Below are 20,106 nucleotides of genomic sequence, written 5' to 3' on the forward strand. Positions count from 1 at the left end.
AACCGAAACTCTGTCATTTTCTATAAGCCATCCCACATATTTTTGTTTAGATCCTCATGGGAATAAGAGCTGCTATTTTTGTTCTTTTACCATTTGCTGGTGGCAGAGAGTACAATTTAAGATATACATTTGGATTCCCAGAGATGTTATTGCCATAATTACAGCAGTCTGTACATCAGCATCACTTATTATGTCAGCAGATCTTTGAGGATATTGTTTGCCAACTAAATAATGCTTCACATCTTGGAAAACTCACTTGCATTTTTGTGGCTCCCTTAAAAATAGTGTAAGTTTAAGGAATTAGACAGAGTTCCCTAGGCAAGGCTCTATGCAAGAGCTGTGTTCAGAAGGGAACAAAACTGGAATAATTGTGTAGTTACCAAGACGTTTCTGTGCTTTACCAGTTAGAATAGGTGTGGACGCACTGATGGGGCAAAAAAGGGCAAACGAGGGCAGGAGATCAACAAGCACTGTACTTTGATGGAAAACAAAGCCTCGGTGAACCAGCAAGATCATATTTCTTGCCAAAAAATACAGCTGTGTGTGCAAAACTGTATGTTTTATCCTTTTTTTTGGTAAAATTGTTGATATTCCTAAATATGTTGAGGACTGGATGACTTGAGGACTTGAGAACTTTGTGGACGACAACCATTATCTACTGAACTTAAAATTTCACTTTTCATCTACAGTACATAAAGCACAAGAATGCCTGTTTACAGTATCGCAAAAGGTCTGATACTTCTTCTCTGGCAGTGGCCAGCAGAGGATTCCTCTGTGACAAAGGGTAGGAAAGAGCATAGGACCATGCACTTGTATGTCCTAACAGTCTGATGTTTAGGATTTCCTGAGCCAAAGGTTGTATCCACATGTTTGTATTTAATAGTTTTTGGTACTCATCTGCATGAAATTGTTGAATCACTTTTGAACCCACATTTAATTTGATATTTATCGTAAGCAGTGGCAAAGCTTACTTAGGCATTTACAAAAACTTCTTCCATTTGTTAATTTTTTCCCCCAGACTTCTTCCTGATCAGTTCATTTGAGATCCCCATGTTTTGCACAGTAAGAATTTGGTTCTATGTACCTTTATTATACTTTGCATGGTCGTCTTTCTTGAAGCCGAGGAGTCCTAGTCAATCTGATAGGTAGAAACTGTTTCGCATCTTCAATTCCCCTGGATTCTGGTACTAGAGAAAATGAGGATTGTTCGAGGTGTTACAGGTGTCTTCTCATTTGTTAGAGAATAAAATTTAGACCTGGAGTCTCCTATAAAGTGGCAGTAAGCAGATTTTACCTCTACGTTTTTTGCTGTTGTTGTGTGTTCAGGCTGATGTATGTGCATCTGCATGTTCTGAGGAAGGACTTTTCCCCCGGCTTTTTAGATTGAGTGTTTGTTGTAGGTCTGCATATTCCAAGTTGGCTGGTGTCCACGTGTAGAAAACTCATAGCAGTTTATTTTTTATTTTGGAAAGATGGTTTTTAGTTTTAAATAATTTGAGCAACATTTGTAAACGTTTTGCGTGTGGGAAGAAAAATCATTCGACTACCTGAGAGTGTGCGGTTTTTCAGTGAGCAAAATGGAGCTCTTTAATTTAGTCAGAGAAATCTGCATGGATCAATTCCTGGCAAAAATTAGGAATGGTTAAATAAACCAGTTTATACAGTCTCCCTTATATGCAATGAGAAGATCTGAAATGAATTAGTGAAAAAAATTGTTACATAAATTCAGTATGGTGGGAAGGACAATTTTGTTTATATACGTACCGGAGAATTTCTTTGCTTGTAAAGACATCGCCCCTCCTGTTTATCTCCTGTGTGCAGAGTACTTTTACGGAATAAGCAGCTGCTGAGTCACGCTTTCACTGAATGACTGACAACTCCTGTTTCTACTAAGAATTGGTAGACTTTCTCTCCTGTGTATCAGGCGAGCAGTGTTACGCCCCTTACTTAGGAAATGAAAGCATGACACAGCATTATAGCTGACTTCACTGAAAATGCTATAAGCAGGAGAATGGAAATGTGTTTATGCAGCCATGTAAAGCGAATAAAAATCTATCCACATTAAATTACTTACTGGCAGTAATGATTCGTTATTAAAGAAAATAATATAATAGTGTTCATTTCAATGTGCTGAAGTAGCAGTTTTGCAGTGCAGTTATTCAGAGGGAGTTTTGCCTGAATATATGAGTAGTAATAGATCTGAGAGAGACATGGTGCTCTCTGTTGGCAATGTTTCCTGAACAAAGAAAAATATGTACGTAACTAGAGTGGTTAAGTCTAAACCTAGATAATCTACACTTTATGATACCAATATATAATGTATATTGAATAGTTTGTGAGGTCAAAATAAGTTATGAGAAGCTGTAAACATTGCCTCCTCTTCATAAATGTAGGAAGGTTTTATTATGGAACCATAAATATGTCCAATACATTTATTTCCCCTTCCTATATGATGTTTTAAATTCTCTTTTCCTTGAATGTGTAAGTACATGTTTGGATTGTGACAAGCAGAATTCAGTTTACACTTACAGAGATATCTGCAGCTATTACTTACTTTAAAATCCTTTAAGTAGTTAGTTTATGTTGCTGCTAAAAGCATAATTATTCTATAAACAGCACAGTACTTCACGTTTCATTTAGCCGTTGCTTTTTTTGTTAAAGGTACAGGTATAATCTTTTAACAGAGACTGAAATTTACCTTTGACCATTAAAGATTTTACTGTCATTTGTCATGTAAACAGACATCTTTTTGAGATTTATTGTACTCCCATGGTATTCCATAAAAAGGTTTGTCAGTGTGTTCAGCAGGAAAAGAGCGAGTCCATTTATTTGGTTGTTGCCGTGGAAGTGCTTATTACACCATTCTTCTGATGGCCTTCTTTGGATTGAAAACAGATTATGGTATGAACTTCAGGTCGTTTGGATTTTCTATAGCTTGTTGAGTACCTCGGTTGCCATAATACTGAGACTTCACTGTGTGGGAAAGTTAATAATCTGAATGGAGTCGTACAGTCTTCATGTGCGTGATTTTGCACATGTACTAAAGCTTTTGCACAACTGGACATGATGGATTTCATGCTGCAGTATTTCTGATGGAGTATACTTTATTGAAATAATGGCAGTGGAATTTGATATGGGATTTTGTCGTGCCATACTAAGAAATCTTAAGCTTTCTTTGTGGTGTGACGTGAAAAAGTAACTATAAGTTGTACAAATTATCTGAAGAATTTTAAAATAGCAGACAGTTCTAACTAACGTGTATAGAATACATAATGATGTTTTGTAGTTTAACTCTTGATTAGCACACGTGGAACAATCTACATAACTCACAACCAACCCAAATTAAGAAACGCAGAAAGTCTAGATCACAAACTCTCCTTTTTATTCCACATGCACAGGTAAGCACATGCAGACAAACTTATGAACAGGTGATCTTGGCTGCTGTTAATGAACAAGGAGGCTACAGGAAGGAATGGAATCCCTTCACCAGAAATTTAAGATCATTTGAAATATGATCTTGTGAGATATTGTTAAGTAGATTCACTAATTAATGTCGAAATAGGTAATATATTTAAAAAGAGAAACATGGTTTTAATGGGATTTTAGAGTTAATCATGGCTAGTGAATGCTATTATTAAACACAATTTGTTCCTTTCTGTTCTGATTGCTAAGTTATTTTTAACATCATGTTAGTTTACAGAACTCAAGGTCATGATCTAATTTGATATAATTTTCTAGTAAACAGTCTGAAATGGAAAAGTCTAACAGAGAAATAAAATTGTTGAGACAATAATATAAATGAAAATTTTGCTACAGGATGAAGGGAATGTAGGTTAGTTATTATATCAGTGTACTAGACATGCCCATCATTTATTATTTTTTCCCCAAACTTTACAAATATTCTTTGTTTTAATATTGTTGGGATCGTATGTAACAAATACAACACAACCATTTCTTGTCAGATGGAAACTTGGAGACCTTCACTGTTGCCAAAACGGACTTGGAACACAAACAAATTTAGAAGATTTTTTTCCTCTGATGGAAAATATATGGGACAGTATCACAGCAGAGAGAATAACTGACCTAGACAAAATCATACAAACATATAGAAAATGAAACAAAACTCACAGTGTTGCCTTTCCACACTTATCCTGCCAGTTCCCCTCAGTGCCAGCGAGACATCTTTTATTCTGTTGTTCTTTGTCTGCTTCACTTCTTGCTGTTGACCTCACGTCCAGGACCCTTACTCCTCAGATCAGATTGGCACCTTGTAAAACTTAATGACACAGAAAAACTTTTCTGCGGTTTTTGATTTTATGCGAAGTTTTGAAATGAACCTATAATAAGGCTTTATAAGAAAAAATGAGACTAGAGGCAGAGGAGGGCTCATTAGGAAGAGTCATGAAGAAGCAAGAAAGTCATCAAGAGGCCACTTCATCACTTTATTCACTAAATTGCCCTTGAGATCTTGTCATAGACCCCTTACCACAGTACTCCCTAGGCTGGGTTCTCACCTGCATGAGTGTAATTTTGTTGCCAGTCATGGGCACAAAATGGTCATACACCATCGTCCCTAAAATTGAAGGACCATAAGGCTATCTATGACTAGCACAGAGCCACTTTGGCAACTCATTTTTCATTTATTCCCGATGTCCCTGAAGGTCTGGGACAACCCAGAATGGGCTGTGCCTCTGCACACCCTCTTTTCTATGTGAGCTCCGTGCTGTGGGCAATGGTGGGGCCTTGCCTCCAGCTCCCCCAGGCCCCTGAAGGCACTAACAGGCTGTAGATGCCCTGACCAGCCTCCCCGGGACCCCCACCCACACCCTGCCCATTTAAGCTCAGGTCTGGGCATCCCGTTCTTGCATGGTGTTGTAGGTGTAGCTGTGTTCAGCTCCGTCTCTTGCAGTCTGGGTTCGCTGGCTGCCTTCCTGGCTGGACCTTGGACCTACGTTACAGGAAGCCTTGTCTCCAGCTCTGTTTCCTGGCTGGCCCTTGAACTCACATGATAGCCAGCCTTGTCCCTGGTGCTCTCCTGCAGGAACACCTGGCTGCACCCCCTGGACGGACCATGGACCTAGTTCAATACCCGTGTCTGGGACTGTTGGTGGACTGTGACCTGACCACCACCCTGGCCCTGTGGTGTGGGACTGCCCTGTTTCTAGGGGTGCTGGTGGTCTCTGCCTGCCTGCCTTGGGGTTCCCGTAGGGTCCTAGCTCATCCTCCCTTGTGGCATGCACGGGATTTGAACTGATGAAACCACCGTGTGTCTGGGCAGCGGAGGGGTGCAACTAATTCCGACAGTGCTAAGGACCGACAAAGCTTTTCTTCCTTTTTGGATCCTGGCACCTAGTTTCATCCTTCTTTCAGGTGCATGCAAAGCCTTTCAACTGCTTTTACATTTACAAACTGCTGTAAAGTGTTGAAAAAGAAAAATGTATCCGTCTCTTTTCTTGATACTGCCTAACTTCCCCGAACAGTTTGGTAAGAGCACACCGTCAGATGGGCCCAGCTTCTGTATACACCTTCATAGTCTACTAACCTTTGTGACTCCTGGAAAGATGGTACAGCTTCATGCTAGCTAGCTATATCTTTTGTGATGACTTTCAGTACATGCAGCAGAAATAAATGTTTTTCCAAAATGTTACAGCACTTCAAGACATCTTTTACTACTGTGGGGATTTTGTATTTACATAATATTATGTTGCTTACAGTTGAAGACCTTCAGTAGGAATTTGGCCCCAAATCCTGCAGTTCATAAAAGGAAAGTGTGGAAGTCTCTTTGTGTAGAGTCACTACAAGGTTTTGTGGGTAAACAATACTGAGTGCTCCACTTTAAAAAAAAAAAGTTTAGTTCAAGTCTCAAGCTCCAGCTGCTTATAAATCATGATGAAGACAGTATTAGATTATGATGATCTATTTTTGAATGCATACCTTAGTTAATAGGTTTCTATGTGAGCATCTAAACCCAGCATTCAGGGAACAGCCTTTGCATTTTAAAGTATAGCTGATCTTCTTTCCTAACCAGTATAAATCTGCAAGCTAAAAGTATTGAAGAACAGTAAGGTCTTATATTAGTTTATAGAGTGCAAAACATGCCAGTACATTTATTGTAACATCTTCTCTCAAGATTTTGTATTCCTTATTATTGAATGAATTAAACCAGCAGAATTCTACTTCTGTAAGTTAACGGACTATGCAAATACTTGTATTTTTAAAGCACATAGGATTGTTGTACTTTACAATATTGTCTTATCAGGTTTCATGCTTCTGTACACACAAATACATGCATACACACTACCGTATGTAGATGATCGTTGCTGTGTGAGACCACATAATGATTTTAAAAAATATTCCAGTGGTAGAAGTTACAAATATTCTTGTTATTATGTGCCCATAAAATGTATGCAGTTGAAATAATCAATCTGTGATTCTTTTAAACATTATCAGAACTTGTATGACTAATTCAGCCTTTTATCTATCTTTGGATAATCATGTAGAAGCTAGGCACATAGGAATGCCGAACAGATAATATAATTGGTAGTGTAAATCTGAGTGGGTAGGCAGTTGGATTTTCTTCAGTCAGTTCTTCCTAGCCGCTGTCTTTGAAGCTGTAATCCTCTGAGCCAAGCGTGGTCTCAGGTTGCAAACACACATTAAAGCCACGATAAGAAACTTGCTGCGGAAAGGTTGTGCTGTGTTGGGGTGTCACTGCTCCCACAGCCAAACCGGCTGTGAAGTTTCCTCATTTGTTTCAGTGCAAAGTCAATAGCCTTCCAGGATAATTTTAAACAACCCAAGCTATTCTGCATGACATGCATAAAGAAAGCTCACGTCTTTCATCAGCTCAGCTCTGGACATAGTATCTTTCACTAAATTTGTGATCACAAACATCTGGTTACTGGTAACTGGTCTTGCAGCTGGGCTGAGCTGAGCTAACACCGTGTGTTCTGGGGTGCAAATGAAGGGAAGAGAAGAGACACAGGATGGTGTGATCTGCTCTACTTTTGTTAATGTTTTAACTTCATTCAGCAGGACATGTACGTCCTGGAGATCAGTGGAGTCAGCAGGTCCGTCAAAGGCACGCAGACGTTAGGATTGGGACCCAAGTTTGTAGTCTCTCATGCCCAGTGCTGGGTAGAACGTTTAAAACTTTTCTTTCTGTTTAAATACTCAAAGACAAATATTACCTTCTTTAAAACTAGTGAAGCTGCAAGAGAGTGAAGGCTAATAAAACTCTTCGTTTTCTTCTGATGTTTGAACAAGTGCTGCTTATGCCAGATAAGTTAAAGAGATATAGGAAAAGAACTGCCAAACTTAAAAATGTTTGTTTCTACTTCTCATTTTCATTCATTTCTACAACCAGATATCTTTAATACCATGCCTAAATATACAGGCAAAATAGCCTCAAAACTTTCCTGAGATGAGCTGACATAGAGTTTTGTAATGACATATGCATTCTTAAGTATAGTATTTCACCATTCTCCAGGTCTATAAATAAAAAATTATGTGACTAATAAGTGATATTCTTGCCTTTCTATTTTTATAAATCTCCCATTTCCAATGGAAATGAAACACAAAATAACTAAACTTTGGTCTTCCTGTGCTGCTTCTGATCTTTATGATACTATATTATTGAGGAAGATATTCCATATTTTGGATGGAATAAATACTTACTGTGAAATTTTAAATTTATTTACATGCTTAAAGTTGCACAGAGGCTTGTTCAACCAATTAATTGTATATTCACTGTTGGTTGCTGCATATGCAAAATCTGAAATTCTAACTGGTAACTCTGGTTTGGTCGTTCTTTCCCTCTTTTCCTCTTTCCCTCTCTCCCTCCCTCCCTCCCTCTTTCCCTCCTTCCTAACCTCCTTCCCTCCCTCCCTCACCTCCTTCCCTCCCTCCTTCCTTCCTTCCCTCCTTCCTTCCTTCCTTCCCTCCTTCCCTCCCTCCCTCCCTCCCTCCCTCCCTGTCTCTCAAATGTAATATTCTTCATTGTATATCTCTCAGACTTTTGTTTCAATGCCCAGCTGTCTTACTTTGGCACAAAGATAGCTACACTTGAAAGTTTAGCAAAATGATATTGTAAAATTTATCCTCTCACAGTTGTAAGGCATGAAATTACTCTGATGGTATTGTACTTTTGTAGGTGTAAGATAACAATCGTATAAGTAAGATGCAGGCATTGACTAGCATCAAATACTGCCATAGAAGCAGTGCAAGGCAGAGTCCATATTGAGTCTTATGTTCTCTGCTAATATAGTATTTTTGCCTGTAGCTGATCAGAAAACTTATTCCAGACTCTCTGCAATCCTTCCTCTAAGTTTAAAAAGCCAGATCATGCCTTTCTGTGCACATGCACTTGTGAATGAAATCAATGACAGAGACATGATCTTTTCTGTACAGGAGAAGTATCTGACACAAAGCATTACCTTCTTTTCTCCTGCCAACTTAGACAATACCAGGAAATATGTTCCCAAGCAAAGGGATAATTCAATTAAAAACAGAGAATTTATCTAGATTAAAAAAAAAAGGGGGGGGGGGGAACACTGAGCCCAACCTGGAGTCCAAAGAGCAGGTTCTGGTTAATTGGAAGCCTAAGGAGCCAGTCTCCTTCCTTTTGTGAGTGGCAGTAAAATAGTTGCAATAATGAATCTGTTCTAACTCTGTAGCTAAAATTCTTCTGTGGTAAAAACCATTTCAGGAAAAAAATGACTTTGAAGAACGAGGTGAATACTTTATTCTAAAATGTTGGGTCTACACAAGAAATAGTTATTTTGCTAAAGCTTGTTGATTCATTTTGTCATGAATCAAGTTCTTATGGAAGTCCTCAGCATTCATATAAAGTTGTCAGGCATTAACACAGTCACGAATGTTTTGAGCAATCATGTTGTTACTGTGTTTTTTTTCTTTTTTGGAAAATACTTCTATTCATTCCCAAGAAACTATTTTTCTGCTTTCTATCTTTTCTCACAGTTGGTGTAGAGATGTTGGTCTTTGACTTTTCTTCTTAAATTTAGAGGTAGTAATTTTTAGTTGGGGAGTACTAGATTAACTTAAACATACACTGAAAAAAAAGTCTCCAAAGCTGCTGACTTGTTTGTATTTTGCTTCTGGAGCAATTCAAAGGTTTTATTCAATGCTGCAGTAAGGAAGTCATAGAAAACAGACAAAGAAAGTAGCCCTTGAAAGTCAGCTAGTCCATCCTCTGTTCTCAAGGCCTATCTAAGGATGCCTAAACCAATCTTGGCAGAGATTTGTCCAATTCTCCCTTGTTGCAATTTAAGTCCACTACTGTCTATTGTCTCTGTAGTAGCCTTTTACACGTCTGAGGACCATTGTCAGGTCTCCCCACAGTCTTCTCATTTGTAGATAATGAAGAGCCTGGTCCTTTCAATGTTTCCCAGGCTCGGAGAGCTCTACATGTTTTCCTCTGTACTCTCTCCGTTTGATTCCTGGCATTCCTGGAAATGATGCTTCAGACCGAAGATAGTGCTCCGTCTGTACTAAGCCTTCCTATTGACCCTTTTCCAGGATGATATTTGCTTTTCTTGCAACCTTGTGGCATTGCTGACGCATGTTCAGTCTGTGACCCACTGCGACCTCTGATCCCGTTTGTGGAACTGCTGCCTGGTCATCCCCATCTTGTATTTGTTCAGTCGATTATTCCCAAGTGTTGTGCTTTGAATTTGTCCTTAGTGAAATGCATTCCATTTGTTTAACGACCACATGCATCTTGTTTCGGTAATGCATCCTCTCTATTTTTTCAGTTCATCCTTCTGAATTAAAATCCTGCCACCTGTGTAGGGCTTACAGCTTTTCCAAGCATTGCATCCTTTGCAAAGCTGATATGAGTGCTATTGATTCCATTATACAAATCCTTAATGAAAATACTGAAAAGTCCCAGATCTGGGGTAAGTCTTGTACAATGTAATGCGTATGGAATGTCCTGGTCAGTGACTCTTCATGACTGAAGCTCACAGGACAGGCCTGATTTGGACAGAGAATTACTCTACCGATATGCCATGGCTTGAGAGAGGTGAAGCGAAGTTGTGTCAAATTGTCCAGGCTTGGGGAGAGCTGAGCATCTTTTGCAACAGTGCTGATGAGGGTCCTCATGAGGTCCAAAGCTGAAAAGACAATAGCCTGAAGCATCAGTGCCTCTTCCACACAACCAGGGGAGTTATATTTGCTATGGTCCCTCTCTCTTTGTGTTTGTGGACATAGAAGTCAGCCCTACATAATTGTACTAGAACTTTGTTTTAATATTTTCATAATTTAAACTGTTTCATGAAAAATTAAATTGAGTTTAGCCTAGTTTCTCTAAAAAAAAGGTGTTCTTAAGTAAGGGGAGAAGGAAAGAGTTTGGAATGTGAGCAGGAACTAGCACTATTGTTGGAAGGGAACAAACATTCAGGAGCTAGAGCTGTTGTAGCGCTCTGAGTAAGCCATGGTGTGTATGTTTTCCTATTAATGGAAAAACTTGTTAATTTTCACTTTTGAAAGTATAATTTTTTTTTTCCTGACTTAAGTGCTATAAATGGCATGTTTCATTAGGAAATTGTATTTTTCTCAAAAAAATGCTGACAAGGATTTTTTTCATTTTCATTAGTGCTTCTCCATGAAAATGAGCCACCCAATATATTTGGGTTTCACACAAGTTTTTCAAAATTTCATGTGTTTTTAAACTAATGTTTCTATTACAGTTATTTTTTTCAGTAACTTCCAACAAACAGACACTTCACAAGAATAGTCATTTGACGATACATTTTGCTGTGGAAAGTGCTTTTCTTTCTTACAACTTCCTGTAAAATCTTTCCTTATCTAAACTCATGATGAAGATGAACTTGCTGTTCTTGCTAACAATGATTGCACTCTTTTCCAAGGCCAGTTACAAGAAAATAAATAGTTTGAGCTGCACTGACACTTACACTTTCTGTCATTTAGCTCAGCATATGAAAAAGTAGAGCTCCACAAGCAAACATTTTAAAATGTTTTGCCTGCCCATCAACCTTGAAATTAGCTGCAAAAATAACACCCACTTATACATAACTCCTTTGTTTTAGGTATGGTAAGGCAGGGTTCCTGAGACCAAACTTATATTTTTATAAAGGCTCTTTAGGGGTACTTGCTTATTTAATGCAAGTAAAATTACCAAATACCACACCTGTTATGTATTACCTGGTTTCTAAAGTATAGCCCTGCATTTCCTTTGAAAGGAGTAAGACATGGAAAAATTGCATTAAAGAGTGATGTGTCAGCCAGGTAATTTTCCCTTAAGACATAAATGATTCAGAGAGGCTGATTCTTGCTGCTGTGTTACTCAGTGAACAACAATACAGCCTGATAAAAAGTAATGTTTTGCTTTGTATTGCTTTATACTGCTCTTGACTGAGTGACACTGCATTGTATCGGGATCAAAAAACCAGAATCACATCCATAGTGTCTCAAACATTAGAATAATTAATAAATGATTTTTGCCATCAAAAAGGTCCAGTTCTGGCACAGCCAAATTTTGAATGAACTGACGTGGATTTAACTCAAGGTTTGCTCAATACAAGACTTGTCCAAAAGAGAGCAAATGTAGTTACCAAATCAATGACACATGACCACAGCTGAAACATATTTGATGGTAAAAAGAACTTGAGAAATCCATGACAATAAGATAAAGCAGTGGTCTCTTCATAGTTTATTAAAGTTTGGAAATGCGCAGCCTAAGAGACTAACTTGCCCCATAATTCTGCAACTCTCATTCAAAGCTGGTGTTTTGCATTCCACAGGGTATTATTACTTGAAATGCAAAGTTGAAATTTAAATGGATATTTTCAATTTTTTATACTTTATGATGCGTAAACAAAAGCTCAAACTTTATATTTTTAAAATTTGGGTTTGTTTTGTTATTCCTTTTTCGTCTTTTAACCCCCAATCCAGATACTGTCTGGACTAGGGCACTCTTGAGTTGTCTATTTCTTCTTGAGTAACAGATGCTGTTGACTGACTGAAAAGCATCAGTTAGGAGTAACTGAAGGGTTAGGTCCGACTTTGTTAGCCAGTATGAGACTAGCCTACATATGGCGGCTGGCGACGGGGTGAGGGGCTGACTTACCCGGGCTGCTGCCACCTGCCTGCCACTTTCTTCCAACTGGAAATTTTTGTCCCCCTCCCTACCCCCAGCCTCCAGCAGAATTGAATGTCTGGTTACTCATTAACATTATTCTGTCAAAATGATTTGAGTGAGTTTAAATACTTCATAGTGAGGGATTTTTTTTTTTCTTTAAAAAAGGATCAATTTTGACAGAACTGGGTTAGAGGAGACTATGCACACAGTGATGCCAGCAGATGGGAAGGTGCAGCCATCTCGCCCGGGATGGGTGGTGAGGCCTGAATAAGCAGCTTGGAGAAGTCTGCATGGGTAACCACTGACACTGGATCTGCCACAACCAGCGAAGTTTGTCTGATGGGACTTTCTTTAAACCTAGCTTCACCTTCAGTGCATTTTTCAGTTAAGAAAAATATGTAAGGTGGCAGCAGCATCAGTGAAATAGCAACATCACAACAACTGAAGGAACAAGCAATCCCAAGAAAAGGAGGAATTTTTTAGCTGTAGTTTGTAGACTTTGCGGTGGGGGGATGAGTTTGTAACCTCTTTAATGCCTGTGATTAATTTGCCTTTGGAAGTCACAACTGCTGCTAAAGCCTATGTGCCTTCTCCCCTTCACTGAAGGCGTTAGGAACTTGCAGCAGAGTTCTTCGCACCTCCCCATAGCTGCTCCCCAGCCACAGGAGGATATTTCTCAGGATGTCAGTCTGTGTTATGAAGATAACGTCAATTCAAGGAGTCCTGTCTCCTCCCATGTGCCTCTTCTGCTCGTCTCTCATTCCTACCCCTACACCACAATGTATCAGCCTTTCCAGGGTTACTCATAACCTAGACCTTTCTGCAATCCACCTTCTTGCAGAGCCCCACCAACAGCTCTGTGAGTGTTGCTGGGGAGGAAGCAAACTGGTGTGGTGAAAGAGGAGAAGCCCAGGCTTCTTAAACTGGTTTTGCCACTGAAGCCAGTGACAAGTGAAGCAACCGCTGAGACAAAAATTTCTCAAATTATTTTAGGATAAATATATTAAAATGTTCTATAAATGATGTGGAAGACTGTGCAGATGACTGTGCACAGGTAGGACATTTTGTTCAAGTTTTTTAGGACAAATAGTCTGAGAATATGCACATTTATTATGCTTTTCACCATGACAAAACAAGAGCATCCAAATTTTGTCTTTGGCTTTAAGATCCAGAGTACATTGCAGTATGGTGTATTAAATCTATTGTAGCCACTTGCATTTGAAAGTTTCTATTTATGAGCATAAGAACTAAAGCATTGACTTAACATTGTAGCTTCTGTAAAAAAACTGGTCTTAAAACCCAGCTGTTTTGACCCCGGCCAAGAGCGTGAGAACCATTACAACATTGTTCATTGATGAAAGTCGTGTCATTTTGGTTAAAGAGTTTTAAAACCTGTATCATCTGGGCAACAGTGAGTTCTTTTGTACTGTTTCTTCCTGTATTTGTGAAGCTCCTGTTGCAACAGAATTCCAGTCATTTGAGAACACCAATAACACGAGTAACATTCATAGTTCAACTGGCCAAGCACTGATTTACGGTATTCTTTGTAGGCAGATTACTAACAGGCAACAGTCCAAAATACTTCAACAACCTTAAAAACGTTTCCAAGAAAATGCTACCGATTTTAATAATGACTATGCAATACATAGTAAACATAAATGCAAGAGGTTAAGAGATCAGCAAAGAGTTCTCAGCAGCACGGATTTAACACAGGAAGCAATGGGGAAAGTCTAAGATTAAACTGTTCAGTTAAAGCCAGAACGGAAATTGGGGCAAGAAAAAGAAAACATGGTGTCATAAACATGATGACATCTTTGTGCTAGGAAGATGACTCACAATATAGTTCTAAAACCTAGGTACAAAAAGTTCTTATAAATTCTAGAAAGTAAGGCAGAGTTGGTAATCGTGTCATGTCTTCACCGCAGATAAATCTATTTCCCCTTTTGATTAAGAGGTCAGGCAGATCAAATGCAATCAGATAAAGCACATGGTAAATCACATACTCAAAGTACTCACTTTAATTAGTAATGAAATATAATAGTGTGTCAATGAGTTCTTTTCAGGTTAGGCAGAGGAGGAATTTTCTTAAAGTATTTAGGCACACAGTAAAAAATGCAGTCTTAAGTGAAAAGGAAAGCACCTTGTTCTAACTCGCTTACTTCTAGAATACATCAACCAATTAAAACAGCTGAGGAAAGTGTCAACGCCATCTTTATAGTTTCAAACGAGGAGAAATAAAAATGCTGCGAGAAGTTGAGTTCTCTGGCTTCGACTCAGCAAAGCTCTTAAGCACCTTCTTAACTTTAAGCACAAACATTCCCATGGAAATCATTGGTCGTGACTCAACAACTTGCAAGATCAGGTCCTTAAAAATGTTTATTTTCTTTCATTATTTTGCATATGTATTGCAGGTTCTCCTACAGCAAAGCAGCAAGCTGCTACATGTCCCTTTTAACTGTGGGTACAGAGGAATTTACAATGTAAGCACTTTATAATATATTTTGTGAAATCCGTGCCATCATCTGAAGTCTTTTCTGTAGATTCATTGTAGCACAGAAATGCTGCAGAACTAACACAAAGTCACTCAAGGGGGATGGGAGATTCCGCTTCTTTATCGTCAAAAGACATTTATTTGTGGCAGAGTTTATGGAGCAAGAGCAACACATCACAAGGTTTATTACTTTGCATGTGAGGCTGGGTAACTAGTTAACAAAACTGTATTGTTTGCTCACTGGAGTTGTGGCATTTTGTAAAGGAAAGGAACCTCCCATGAAGTAATACAGAAATATCCTGGCTGTCATATTTGTAAAGGAAATAATCTGTGTTTATTTCTCAATAATAGTGTTTTGAGATTATGCAAGTACACCAATGCAAGTTGGTTATTAATTATTTAAGAGACAGAGTCTAACTACTCCATGATGTCTTTTTTTTAGTTCTTCCTGTTTTGTTCATATTAGTTTTACCATTTGTTTGCACTTATAGCCTCCTCTCTGCTTCTAGAGAAAAAGAAAGAACCTTTCAGATGTGGGCAGTTTACTGCCTGCAATATATAAACCTGCAGTTTCCTTACATTTCGATGCAGCCTCTATCCTTATTCTGTGTTCAGTTAATACTTTGTGAAGTAGAATAACATCCTCTTCTCCTCCATTGTTTCTGTTGATTCTGTGTCTTGGGATTTTGACAGGAAAAGGGGCTCCAGTTTAAAGCCAGTCAGAGTTAGCAGCTAAGGGTTTCAAGAATGCAGACTAAGCAATTACCACAGAAGTGGCCAGAGCAGCTAGTTTGAATGTGGGTCCAAGATTTTCCAAAATTTTCCTTTGAGCAGTGGTTCTGGTTACAGCTAGCTCTAATAATCACAGTTAATACTGACCTTCTTCACAAAGTCCTGTTTGCAGCATCTAGACAGGCGTAATCCTGATTTCTGCAAAGGCTTCCAGACAACACAGTAATAGGCAAATGCTAGTGCTAAGGCTGCTGTCAGTAACAGCAGCTTACCACTGTACTTAAAAAAACTGTAAGCTGAGAAGAGATTGACCTGTGTTGTTGGACTTTGCATTAAAAATGCAACAAAAAGGTAAATTCAGATCCAAAATCTACTTGGTTTCTGGCAGTAGCTCTGATGCAATAAATGTTTCTAAATGTATACGTGTGCACACCTCCTCTTTTTTTACCTGGATATTTAAGCCAGCGCAGGGTGGCCAGCACTGCAACCCTTCTGACCTTCTGCTGGTCAGGCAGGCATGAGGCTCTGCACTGGGACACAAGAAAAGGATTTTATTTTACAGTCTGGAGAAGCAGTTGCAGTCTTTCAAAATACGGAAATTTGAATCACTGTAGCCTGTGAACTACTATACATTTTGTGACACAAGAAAGAACCAATATACTGCATCCTCTGCTCAAACAAGGCTCAGGAACAACAGCGTTTGCTGACATGAGAATGCACCTCTGTGTAAAAAATGCGACTTGTGAAACTGATGCCTCTGATAGCACATTATTTACTATTCTTTGGAAGTTATCTTGCTTTTTAAATGTTCAAGTTTTCTTTCTTTGAACATTTTCGCCTTCAAGAATTAGCTTTTAATTTCTTCAAACTGACCTGTACCTGCAATGATTTTAAGTGACCTGTCGAAGGTCTGATAAAGGAACTAGACTGAGGAGGCTGTCTAGTTTATTTTGGGGGCTGTTTGATAAACTCTGTTTTATAAAGTAACTCTTCTTTGCAGGAGAGAATATAATTTTACAGATTAGGTACATTAAGCTGATTTCTACATTTCTTTTTCACTGTAGTTGTCTATGACTCTCAAGTAGCAGAAAGCAGAGGCTGCTTGGAAGATTCTGTTGGACTTTGAATTATCTGTGTCTGAGGAAGGAAGCTGGTTAGAAACTAGTGTTTTAGATGTTTTTGCAGGAGGGTAGGTAAGGGTAAGTAAGATTCGAGGTGTGTGTCACTACTGATGATGTGCATGATGACGTGCCACAATAACAGAATCTGGGTTGAGTTTTAAAGTTCCTCCTGGTGCTGGCAGTTTGTGGCCCTGGAGGGGCTTTGGAGGTTGGACTGTTGCTTCGGAGTAGCTGAATGAACCATTAATTCAACTCTGTCTCTGATAAAGAGTATGCTCAATATTTGTGCTGAGCATTTTACTGATACATACCTGTGTAAATAGATTTTTTTCTTAAAGAAATCCCCATTTACTGTTTACAGCTATCTCAAATTTATTCAAAAACTTTTCCTGATAATTTCTAAGAATTCTTTTTGATCTCGGGGTCCTTCCCAACTGTTAAATTTTTTATGTGTTTAGTTAAAATTAACTTCTTACTCTGAGCAGTTCTGTCATCATTTCACATGTTGGCATATTCATGATGAGTGAATGCAAATGGGAGCATGAAGACACCCAGACAAATTCAGATTTTAGTTTGAGTGAATACCTTTTGAAGGTTTGGCCTGGTGCTATTCAAAATGCAGTGCTTCTGAATCAGAAGCGATAAACTCACAAGAGAGAGTGCTGGAAATAATCCATGAACATCCTGTTCTTATTAGATGTGGGCTAAAACATTCTGACAGATTTCAAACCTGCTGAAATATTCTTCATTAAAAATTTTGATGTCAACTCCAGCGTTACTGGGAGCACATCTTACTTATCTCTTTAAGGGTGACTATGAAAAAGGGGGAAGACAGAAGTATATATGATGAAAAACAGGGTGAGAAAAGAAGCGGAGAGCTGACTGTGTGAAAAAGAAAGAGACACCCTGGGAAAGCAGCAGAGAAACGGGAAAGAAAAAAAATCCCAGTTTTTGTAAGTATGTCTCTTTAGGACTGAGACCGTGCCAAACCTTGGACTTGGAGGCTGTTCTGTCCTTAATACATTGCACATGATTGTCTGTAGCTAGAAAAACATTTTTTGTGGTTTTTAAAAAATTGAATTATCCTTATATGAAATAAAACAAACTGTGAGTTTAAATGACAGAGTAAAAAAGAGACCAAATTCATTTTGTGAGCCCTCAGAGAGTTTAAAAATCCCTTAGGTTCACAAAAACTCAAACTCCATAAGGTTCATATATTCCTAGAGTAGGATATACAATGGAGCTACTTCCATCTACTTTAATTAAGTTTTCATCAGACTCTGTCTGTTTAGCTAACTGATTCTCCTCTCAAGACATGTCTGTATTAAAAGCAAGACCCAAAATACCCCATTGACACTTCACATGCAATCTAGATAGAAGTTAGGTAAACAGAGAGGTTATAAAACCTGTGTAACTGTTAAAGCTACAAGACCATAGGCAGTTGAGTATGATGATGAATGTTTATTTCAGCACCTATGCCTTGTTCCAGATAGGCTCAGTTGCCTTTCAAGATCTGTGTCTTGACCCATTGGAAGTATTTAGTGTGTCTAAACCCCAGAGAGGGTAGCCCTTAGTGTGTTCCTGAAAAAATATATTTCCTATTGGCTACCTCTAGGTAGCTAGCTCCCCACTCAGCAGGGGTTTTTAGCTCGTTCCTCAGGAATGCCTTTCCCCACTCGATACGACGTCTAGGCTCCCAGCTTAGTGTCTTAACAGACTAACAGTGTCCATTTTTCAGGGTTGGACTGCCTGCTAAGCAATGTGAAGCTGGCTGTAAGCGTTAGCTCCAATTGGAAGAAAAGGCTTGCGACACTCAAACCTGCAGTGCCAACGTATCTCCTAGGTAAGTAATATCTATCGAGTGGATGCCAAAGGAGGGGTGTGCGTGGAGTTGATACAAGTTGATACAAGTTGAAACAAGTTGATACTGATAGTCAATATCATTATACTCTGATAATCAACAGAGACACCATGGGGCTGGGTGAGCATAAGAATGGCTGTGCTGGGTCAGAACAAGGATTCACCCAGCCCAGCAGGCAGTTTATGATACTTATCTGACAGGGAGGCGTTCTGATCATGAAGGTGGTTTTTGAGGGTGAGCCTCATCGCTAGCACTTCAGGTAGGCTGACTCCTGCAATTTCCTCAGATCCAGGGAACTTGACTATAGAATTTGTGATGTGGGAGACTGTTTTTGTTCTTTTTCCTGAATTAAAACATATTCCTACCTCCAAACTACCAGTAATCTTAAGTAGATGGCTAGGGAAGAACTGAGGAAAAGGTGATCTGATTGCTGCTTAAACCCATATCAACTTTTAGCATCTTTGACGTTCCTTGCAAGGAATTCCACCCATTTCATGAGAACTACACCTTTTAGTTCAGTTTGAATTCTTATTTGGAACTTCATTTGATATCCCTCACTCTTGAATTGGTAGATGCAGTACAAAATTGGTGCCAGACTACCCTCTCCGTGACTTTTATGATTTTACACACTTCTGCCACATCCCTCAGTCATCTGTTTCCCAGACTGTAGAGTCCTGAATTATTTGATTGTTTCTTACATGGAAGCTGTTGCAGACCTCTGACCATCTGTCCTTGCTCTTTCCCAGTTTTTCTTTATTATGAAGTATGTTCTGAGCCCCATTTCTTTACTCAGCTTTGGAGCTAACTCTAGATTGTAGGTGGAGCCTTCCTCCAGTCAGGAGTCTTCCTTAGAGTTAGGTACCTTCACTATTAGTCTAAAAAATGATGTGTAGTGACTCATATATACATGCATGTGTGTGAGTATATGTGAGTACTTGAGATTTGCTTCACCTGCTCTTCTGCCATGGATGACACAAAGCTCTTTATGTATTATTGTACCTGGAGCAGGTTTGGGAACTCAGGTGTCCTGCCTTCCCAGCCAGTATGTGACCCCTCGACTGGAGAGTCACACAGGCTCTTTCTCGCACTCAAATTATAGGATTATCACTTATGCCATGTGCAGTGTGACTGCCTCAGGGACACCCTTACTGCAGCGTGGCCTCGCCTCCCGCTTCAGGCTGTCTCTGAGAGATGGCAGAGTTGGGTTTGCACTTGCTTGGGATCTGGGAGCAGGTTTTCCTTCTGTAATTGCTAAGCTATTGTGTAACAGGACTTTTCTCTTCCTCCTCTAAGTGAAAATAGCAGCTGCTGCAATACTTCCTCCAGCGCTTGCTCCTATAGGTGTAGGGAGTGTGTTCATGTGCCACACAGCACTAGGAAGCATGCACAGTGGCACCGTAGATATCATAGGACATGGGTCACAGAGCAGTTGCTGGTGACTTTGGGCCACGTGCAGGGAACAGATAGTGTACTGAAGAACTCTGCTGGCAAAGACGTAGCTGCATACAGGATTAGGCAGCAGGAAAGATAGAATCATAGAATCATGGAATAGTTTGGGTTGGAAGGGACCTTTAAAGGTCATCTAGTCCAACCTCCTCTGCAATGAGCAGGGACATCTTCAACTAGATCAGGTTGCTCAGAGCCCCGTCCAACCTGACCTGGAATGTTTCCAGGGATGGGGCATCCACCACCTCTCTGGGCAACCTGTGCCAGTGTTTCACCACCCTCAGTGTAGAAAATTTCTTCCTTATATCTAGTCTGAATATACCCTCTTCTAGTT

At 39.3% G+C, this 20,106-nt stretch overlaps 1 long non-coding RNA gene across 1 annotated transcript; it reads left to right on the forward strand.

Annotated features, from left to right (window-relative positions):
* The first annotated feature begins 16,478 nt into the window (after nucleotides 1–16,478).
* On the forward strand, nucleotides 16,479–18,303 carry LOC143155686 (uncharacterized). Its single transcript, XR_012994456.1, has 3 exons — nucleotides 16,479–16,543; nucleotides 17,274–17,418; nucleotides 18,204–18,303. It is a non-coding gene; the product is annotated as an uncharacterized LOC143155686 (long non-coding RNA).
* The last annotated feature ends 1,803 nt before the right edge of the window (nucleotides 18,304–20,106 follow it).

This window comes from Aptenodytes patagonicus, chromosome 1, assembly GCF_965638725.1.
Source record: "Aptenodytes patagonicus chromosome 1, bAptPat1.pri.cur, whole genome shotgun sequence".
Lineage (NCBI taxonomy): Eukaryota > Metazoa > Chordata > Aves > Sphenisciformes > Spheniscidae > Aptenodytes > Aptenodytes patagonicus.